This window comes from Penaeus vannamei, chromosome 39 (assembly GCF_042767895.1).
Source record: "Penaeus vannamei isolate JL-2024 chromosome 39, ASM4276789v1, whole genome shotgun sequence".
In the NCBI taxonomy this organism is placed as follows: Eukaryota; Metazoa; Arthropoda; class Malacostraca; order Decapoda; family Penaeidae; genus Penaeus; species Penaeus vannamei.
The window spans coordinates 18,191,994-18,201,993 of NC_091587.1; the positions used below are offsets into that span (position 1 = coordinate 18,191,994).

Sequence of the window (10,000 nt, forward strand, 5' to 3'; positions counted from 1 at the left end):
ATGCTAAAAGTGCTTCTCCTCATTCATTGTATCTCCGCGTTGCACTGTGCCTTGGCAGCCGGACCGTGACTCCCCCGCAGCTGCAACTCCCAAGGTCGAAGTGAATTGCCTGGGATTGCAAAGACTCGGCAGTTGAGTTTAATGACGAACGGCAGATTCGGTGATAATAGCGTTTGCCTGCACGGGGAGGTCGCAGTCTCCGGCCTAACCTCTACTGGCTCAGCAAGCCACGCCTCCTTTGGCCGAGGGCTCTCCGACGAGAGCAAAGGGAAGCAGGTTTTCCGTGGTCGCGATCAGCATATCGAGGTGGTTTTACAGATATTCTTTGCAAGGACTAGCGGGCATAAGCCAACTTCAGTCGGGTAGTGTATATGAGCAGCATTGCAATAGCTTTTGTCGTTCATTTACGGACAAATAAGCATTTTTTCATTACTAGTAACATGGGTAAACGGTTCGAGGCAAGGTCTGTATAAAAAAGGATAAAAAAGATATTGCAGTATTGGAGGAAAGGTGCCTTCATTTAGGCCAAGAGGATAAATGCGATTTAGGATAAAACGACAGGTAGTGTAAGGGCAATGGAAAGGAAAAAGCGAGGCATGGGCCCCGTGAGGCTGGCCATGAGGGCGTGCAAGTGCGGGAGGGAGAAGGGGGAGGGACAATCAGCCGGCAAGTACGGGTCGCTCAAGGCCGGCTGCCGGCATCATGCTAATGCCAGCGGATGTAACCTATTGATTCCTTGTATCATTGCGTAGTTGTGAGAGCACGAGTGCACGGACGAGAATCGGTCGTGACAGGAAGCAAAACAATTCATCTGAAAAGAGAGAGGATCGTTGCGAAACGAGACTGTCCCGTTTAATTTGTAAACACCTTTTCTTTTTTAGCGATATATTGATTTTTTGTTTGGTATTCAACGTAAGATATATATGTATATATATACACATATATATGTAAATACATACATATATATATATATATATATATATATATATATATATATGTGTGTGTGTGTGTGTGTGTGTGTGTGTGTGTGTGTGTGTATGTGTGGTTGTGTATATATACATATATATATATATATATATATATATATATATATACATATACATATACATATACATATACATATATATATATATACATATACATATAGTTAAATGCACACATGTATATGTATATGTATGTGTTTATATATATGTATTTATGTATATGTATATGTATATGTATATGTATATGTATATGCATATATATATATATATATATATATATATATATATATATATATATATATATATGAATGTAAATGTACACACACACACACACACACACACACACACACACACACACACACACACACACACACACACACACACACACACACACACACATATATATATATATATATATATATATATATGAATGTAAATGTATACATATATATATACATACATACATACATACATATATATATATATATATATATATATATATATATATATATGAATGTATATGTATATATATATATATATATATATATATACATATCTGTGTGTGTGTATATATATGTATATATATATGTATATATATACATATACACATACACACATGTATATGTATTATATATACGTATTTTTCATATATACATACATACTTGCATACATACATACATACATGCATACATACATACATATATATATATATATATATATATATATATATATATATATATATATATATATATATATATATATGTGTGTGTGTGTGTGTGTGTGTGTGTGTGTGTGTGTGTGTGTGTGTGTGTGTGTGAGTGTGTGCGTATTATGATATTAACAACAGCGAGTGCATCTATATGTACGTGTACGTACGTGTATATGAGTGGATGCAATATGTATTAAGATCAATAAAAATGTGTGGTGATGCAGGAAAATTAGAATGAAGCAAGTGATGGAATGGGCATGTTTCGAGTAAATGTTCAATGTTCAATTGCAAGTACACGTCAGTTACATATGTTTCTTTGTAAAGTCATTCGTTCATTAATCACAATGTTGAAATTAATGCAAAAAGATGAACTGTACATCACAGCTTTAAAATCGACTTTCAAGTAACAAAGGTTGATATATAATACCACAAGAACACACGAAGGTCGGAAATATTTATGGAGCTTCTTATCAGAAGCTATACGTCGCGTCGGTCAGCCGGCCGATAATTGACATGATGACGTCAGCGCTGACACCGAGAGCTGCGTAGGGAATCTCGAGTCCTGTCCACGTGTGGCGCTGACTCGCTGCTTTTATCACCCATAAAGGCGCCGGAAAAGGACGTGGGGGGGCTGATGGAAAGGGAGGAAACCCGGCAGGGGCCATTTGTGGATTCCTTCACATTTGCATACATGGGAATAAGGCGCTCATAAACAGGGTATATATATATATATATATATATATATATATATATATATATATATATATATATATATATATATAAATATATATATATATAAATATATATATATATATATATGTATATATATATATATATATATATATATATATATATATATATATATATATATATATATATATATATATATATTTCTGTGCTTTTCTTTCGGCCTTTTATAATCTATTGTTGGACATAGGCCTCTCCCAGACTTTTCCCACGTCGTTCTGTCTCTAGTCTTCCGGTACTAATGTTTTTAAATTTGTGGACAACAGAAATGGCTTTAATGTTGCTTGAGATATGTCATAATGGGGAGAGAGTTGGGACATACCCTATCATGCTAGACCAGGGTTGGTTGGTAGGGGTCCTTATAGTCGCTTTTTATGATACGCAGTGACGTATGTTGGAAGTATTCTTTTCACGTCCCCCAATTCAAGGATCTTGCCTCTACCCTGTGGGTAGGGGCAAGATCCTTGGATAAGGGGACGTGATCCCCATGTGGCAATCCTCGATTGCTACAGGAAGTCCTGTAGCAATCGAGGCGAAGTGCCAGCTGAGACTCGAACCCTCGAACTTAGATTGTCGTGGCAAGATTGAATCCGATGCTCTAACCATTCCACCATATTTCCCAGTGTATGTATGTATGTATATATATATATATATATATATATATATATATATATATATATATATATATGTATATGTATATATATATGTATATGTATATGTATATATATAATGTATATGTATATATATATATATGTATATATATACATATGTATACATACACACATCTGACAGGATTTGAATTGCTAAATCAATTTCCACCGTGGCTAGGGAGTATGTGTAAATGTTCGCTATCATTACTCTAGTATGAGTAACTAGTTAATGTGTATGGAGCTAGTGAGATTCTAGTTGCACGCTCCTTTTGTTGGGTCTGATATGGTTGGTGTAGTACCAGTCCTCCGGGTCATACCTGGAGTGGCCCAAATTCGTGTCCTGCTCAGGGCGAGTTGTTATTTATCCATATCACTCACTCAGTGACACACACACACACACAAAGAGATAGATAGATAGAGAGAGAGAGAGAGAGAGAGAAAGGGAGAGAGAGAGAGAGAGAGAGAGAGAGAGAGAGAGAGAGAGAGAGAGAGAGAGAGAGAGAGAGAGAGAGAGAGAGGGGGGGGGGGGGATCTAGAATTCAAATGTTTATTTAGCCAAACTTTGAGTTGGATAGTTTATACGAAAAAGTAATTATAGTGGATTTAGTTGAGCCCCCCCCCCAAAAAAAAACAAAAAAAAAAACAGTTTACTTTCCTAAAAGTCACTAACAAAACATGAAACTGATAACATATTCAGTTTTACAGAATCTAATGTAATTCAAATATAATTTATATATTTCTATTATAATTAATTTCAACATTTTACTTTAGTTTTTACTTGAGTCATATTTTCACAATGGTGGCCAACAAACCTTAGTTAAATAATTTTGCGAAAAAAGAAAGTTTTAAAATATGCATATGAATTCAGTCTCAATAATATATTAACTGAAGTAAATCAGAAATAAAGCCACATAGTTGAGTAATTAATAAAATGACAGCGATTCATGAAATTAGCGTCATACAATTCCCTTGGTTCTAGTAAGAAATCGAGAGGGTTGTATAATGCTAACAAAGGTAGTTTTAGTAAGCTTTTAAAGACAGGGATCGAAGGGGTAGTCCGTTCCATATACTTGCGTCTGTACGATATCGCAATAGAATGCGAACATCGAGCCCGACGCAGACGAAAAAGATATTAATTCCTCAGGCTATGGTTTAAGCAAAGTCCTTTGTAAATTTTTGATCGTCAGTGGTATATCTATATAAGGATTTGGTATATGCATATAAAGACGTATTGACACGTCATAGTATTTCCAAATCTTTTGTTTGAATGCATTATTCGTATGATCGATTCCTTTGAGCTTAGACATATACCGTAGGACTCCTTTTTGGGAAATAGGTGGCAGTAAGACTTCCTACTTCCCATCCCACAGTGTGGCAATGCACCATCAAATTGCGATCTACGCAAACCATTCATGTGATCTTCCTTTACCAATTACTGGTTATGATTCACGTTATTAAAAACTTCCCTAAGAAAAAAAATCCCATGGTAGTCTTTGTCATTGTTCAGTATGTGATCTGTGAATGCTAGCGCTGCAGTGTCAGTTGATCTCCCTTTACGGGGGCCATGTCGTGAATTTGTTAGTATTTCCTGATTAAAGTACTATTTACCAAGTCAGTTAAACTCTACGTTTTCAAGCCCTTTAATGGAAATGGACAACTGTTGATATATGGGATTGTTTGTGTTAGCTAGAGTATATCTGGGAATATGCACATATGAAAAGTAAAAGTACTATTAAGTACTATTTTATAAACACGATTTGAAATTCAATAGGACCTGTTACACCATTTCCTTACTTATTCACAATTATGATTAATCCTGAGTCTAATTAAGAGAGAATTACGCAAATTATTGATTTTGGCACGTATTTGTGACTGATTTTTTCTTACTTTAGAGGAGTATGTATTAGAGCCGTTTACAGTGTCAGAGGTTTTATAATATGAAATTGATATAACTAATAATTTCCCTTTGTTTATCTTTCTTTATAATGGATTTATTACCTTCCATGACTTTCTAAAGTTTCCAATATTTCCTTCTGGTTTGTTTCTGTTCTCGCTGCAGATCGGTGTTCAATAAGTGCAGGGGCAACGTGTCTTCACAAATAACCAGTAACGAATGAAATTCTGTTACTCTTTACGTTCACATGGGCAAGGCAAAATCAAGTGAACGGTCGACCTAAACGTTCGTGGTACGCCTCAAGGTAAACAACCAAAATGCCAAAATGTCCGCCAACTGCAAAATATATTTCATTTTACCTTTGTATCTTAGTTGGTGTGTGTGAAACAGAAATCGTCTAAATCAGTTTCAAGTTCTTACACTCTCAATCAGGAAAATAATTCCTCACTTTCTCGGCAAGTCTCAAGGGCAGTTAGTTGACGATAATCAGCTGTTAGGTGCATTGCGCGGCGAAACCGTTCACCCTGAGTGTTTTGGGCCAGGACGAAGCGCACCGTGCAGAGATCAAATGAACGCATGGACTGGTGGTAATGTATTTTTATTAATAATTTATTAGAATTGTTACTTGCCTTCAACTTGTGGATGACATAATTCAGCCTTCTTTTATTGTCGATCACCGCAGGCTTTGTTCGTACTGTTGGCATAGTTGGGGTGTCGCTGGCGTCGATTTAATTCTCTGATAAAGTTTTAGGAGCTGAGGTGGAAACAGGGCAGGGTCGGAGCCGGTCCAGGGTTCGCAAGAAACCCCGGTATAATGCCTGAAGTAGAGGCAACAGAAGACGTGGCAGCTAAAGCGCGTGTCGAACCAGAGGGTCGTGTCGTAGAAGGCGTCGCATCAAAACGGAAGCCAGGCTGAGGTTGGGGTAGGGGGGTGATGTATTCCTTCACCACAAGTTTTAAGTAGATTGTGTACGCCTGGCGGAGAGAGACTGATTTGATTTGAAAAAAATACAAAGGAGTTTATATGCCCTGTAAAAAGCCGGGGGAAGATGTCCAAGCATCTACTCAATCTGGATAAACTTGTATTGACTTAATGTTTGACTTTTGCCACAGTCAAACATTAAATATACTTGCCTGAAGGGCTGCACCTTAGTGCTCACCTTATTGGTTATGTAATAACTATAAAAAACAACCCATAAATGATTTTACAAAAATGAACAGTGTTTCCATAAATCTTAATGTTCCATTTTGGTACACTCAAAGTCAACGTTGGCATTAAGTTGTCAGCTAATGATTTTCAAGTTTTGCCACAGATTATATAGGGGTAAACCGTTGTCCAAAGACCACTGAAAACTTTTTTTTTCTGGAATTGTAGTTACTGAGCAATTTGTTGTTGCATCATGAGCATCATTTGTTCTATCTTCTGCATCAACATTTGCAGTAGGTCCTGTCTTTCCTGTGGTGTAAGGGTCGGCGCTGGCACTGAAGCAGGTGCAGAGGCCGGAACTGTTGTATGTGCTGATAGATGTCGAAAGCGATGACGATGACGAAACAGGTTAAGTCGATGCCAAAGTAGCAGGAACTGAAACTGGCACTGAAGGGGCCGAAGCAGGCCTTGAAGCTGGCGCTGGAGCAGGAGTTGATGCCGGTAGTATGGCTGGAGAGATCGATCCTAAGCTGGGGTAATTCTGCCTCATTGTTAAGCAGAGGAAATGGGTTAGGTTTTCGAGAGGGCAGAACAGCTTGCTGCTTCTTTAGAAATTTGTTTTTTCTGTCGTTTGCATTATATTCAAGTCTGCATTTGACACATTTCCTTGGGAGTTTGATTACCCTGTGCGATTTTTTCGGCGCACTCTTGCGATCGGCCGCACAGTACCGGCAACATGGCGGTTCGCGGGGAAAAGCGCGTGCCCTGAGCCCCCATCTACAACAGTTGGCGCAAAATGGGGTGAGTGATTTCAAGACAGCACACCTAAAGGTTCCATGCCCTCAACAATTTTGGTGGTTTTGGGGATTTTCTCTCCATGTGTGATGATGAGTCTGTGTCATCTTATCATTAAATTTAATACGTTTAACGTTTAGAGTCTTTTCACTGTATTCCGTGTATCTTAAGGGGCGGTCACACGAGCGCTTTTTTCAACAACCAGTTTGTGATATGATCCTGTAGCCGGAACGATTTGTTTGCGGTTTCCCAACTTCCTGTTCACACGGAGCGAAAAAAAACATCGCGTAGGAGCGCGATATCAGCGACAAACATGGCGTCCACGAGGATTTCCCGCGCGACCCTCCTCTTAAGTATTTTACACTGGAGGCTGAAAGGTTACGTAAACGGGTATGTGGGTTCGTTCGTGGTTGCAGAGAAGAAATAGCAGTTTATACCATACAGACGTATATACCATACAGACGCTTCTTTGAGGAACTTGGAAGACGCGCGCTTGTAAACAATGATGACGTCACGGTAGCTCAAATGAATTTCCGTGGATAATTAATAAGCACACTTTGAAAATATGAATGTATAAATTAAAAAATATGTTGATAAAATTATATTGATTTAAATATAAATAATTGTTTTTAGGTACGCAGTTGAGTATTTTTTCTTAGACAATAGACTCTTTCTTGACAACCCACTTCCTCGATTGAACGATGCATATAGTTCGCTTCTACATCAGAGGTATTGTCGACTTGGAAGTTGCGGGTAGTGGAAAAGTTAAAGTTTCCGTTGATTTATCGGTGTAAAAACGATCGTGTGACCGCCCCTTTATCGGTGTCAATTTCCCTCGGGACATCGAACACAACGAGCTTAGTACTACTTCCTTTGCCATAAACTCTGCTTATTTCGAGGATTTCTCACGCCGCTCCGGTAGTAGTTACAGGGGTAAGAATTTCTTCATTCTTACACCGTACATATATTCTAGAGAGAGAGAGAGGGGGGAGAGAGAGGGATTGGAAAAACGAGAAAGAGCAAGATAGTGAGAGAGAGAGAGTGAATGAAAGATGAAAAGAAAGCGAAAGACGAGAGAGCGAGGTAGTGAGAAAGAGATAGCAAGGGATAGGGAGAGAGCGAAAGAAAGAGCGAGAGAGCGAAAGAAAGAGCAAGAGAGCGAAAGAAAGAGCGAGAGAGCGAAAGAAAGAGCGAGAGAGCGAAAGAAAGAGCGAGAGAGCGAAAGAAAGAGCGAGAGAGCGAAAGAAAGAGCGAGAGAGCGAAAGAAAGAGCGATAGAGCGAAAGAAAGAGCGATAGAGCGAAAGAAAGAGCGATAGAGCGAAAGAAAGAGCGATAGAGCGAAAGAAAGAGCGATAGAGCGAAAGAAAGAGCGAGAGAGCGAAAGAAAGAGCGAGAGAGCGAAAGAAAGAGCGAGAGAGCGAAAGAAAGAGCGAGAGAGCGAAAGAAAGAGCGAGAGAGCGAAAGAAAGAGCGAGAGAGCGAAAGAAAGAGCGAGAGAGCGAAAGAAAGAGCGAGAGAGGGAGAGAGAGAGAGGGAGAGGGAGAAGAGGGAGAGAGGAAGAGGGAGAGAGGAAGAGGGAGAGAGGGAGGGAGGGAAAGAGGGAGAGAGGGAGAGGGAGAGGGAGAGGGAGAGGGAGAGGGAGAGGGAGAGGGAGAGAGAGAGAGGGAGAGGGAGAGGGAGAGGGAGAGGGAGAGGGAGAGAGGGAGAGGGAGAGGGAGAGGGAGAGGGAGAGGGAGAGGGAGAGGGAGAGGGAGAGGGAGAGGGAGAGGGAGAGGGAGAGGGAGAGGGAGAGGGAGAGGGAGAGAGAGAGAGAGAGAGAGAGAGAGAGAGAGAGAGAGAGAGAGAGAGAGAGCACGAGCGAGCGAGAGAGTGAAAGAGTGTGAGAGTGAGAAAGTGAGAGTGAGAGAGAGCGAGCGAGAGAGAGAAAGAGTGTGAGAGTGAGAAAGTGAGAGTGAGAGAGAGAGAGTGTGTGTGAGTGTGTGTGTGTGTGTGTGTGTGTGTGTGTGTGTGTGTGTGTGTGTGTGTGTGTGTGTGTGTGTGTGTGTGTGTGTGTGTGTGTGTGTGTGTGTGTGTGTGTGTATGTGCGTGTGTGTGTCTGTGATAGAGAATAAGAGCGAGAGAGTTAGAGAGAGATAGAGAGTGAGTGAAATAGAGATAGATAGATAGGGAGAGAGAGAGATTGGTATGGCAACGCAGTAAAGTATCTCTAGAAATGAAAGCAGTCTTTCTCCCTTTTCTTGGATTTTGCCCGATCTTGCATGTCGCCCACTTGTATAACGGCGATCCTTTTGATTCAATGACTGTTGCAGTAAATGAAGTTAAATCCCGTTTGACAGGAAACAGGAAGTGGTAACAGTGCCTATTGCGCCACCCAAGGTCAGCCACCTCTCTTCGGAGGAAGGGGCAAGTTATTTTCAGGTGATAGAGGTCACGCATACAGAGTAAAGTTAGACTCTAAATTATACGAAACTCATGTCTACTAGAAAAAATGTATTGAGTGTTACAGTTTTGTACATGTCTTTTTCTCAGGAATAAGCCGATTTTGGAGTTTTAAAAGGCCTCACAAAAAGATACTTGGCAACTACGTATAATAATGAAAATAAACTAAAGCAAATCCCTGTACCATCACAACAATATAATGACGTTTGTATCTATAAAAATGGTGATAATCATCATCATATTTATATATACACACGTCATTATATGTCTGTCTCATTATTATAACTAGTCATATGCTTTATTTTTCTTAAAGATATTTATATTTGTATTTAACAATAGCTCATTGTATTAATCGGTTGCATGTTTTTTTTTTTTTTTTTTTTTTTTTTTTTTGCTTTTGATATTTTTGTTTTTGTTTTGCGACAACTTTCCTTCATAAATACATTTCACCACAACTACATTGGTTATATTTTGTATACTCTGAAGTTCAGCTATTATATATCCACACACAAGGTACACCACTAGTTTATTAATTTTCCCAAACTCGTTAGGAATACGTTACATTCAACACAGCCTGTTCTAGGCGGTCGCTTTCAAAGGGACGGGTCAGCCCAAGTGAACCCTAGAATGCCGGGA

General features: G+C 39.3%; 1 protein-coding gene across 3 annotated transcripts in view; it reads left to right on the top strand.

Moving 5' to 3' along the window:
• The window catches only part of LOC113823158 (transient receptor potential channel pyrexia), a 52,435-nt gene that overhangs the window by 34,026 nt on the left and 8,409 nt on the right, over window positions 1-10,000 (top strand). Inside the window, exon 1 of one of the 3 annotated variants that reach the window (XM_070116911.1) lies at window positions 5,149-5,287. The exons of the other annotated variants lie outside the window; for them this stretch is intronic. The gene's annotated coding sequence lies outside the window, so the exon portion shown is untranslated. Of the gene's footprint in view, window positions 1-5,148; window positions 5,288-10,000 lie in introns of those variants that run through there. 3 annotated transcript variants of the gene reach the window in all.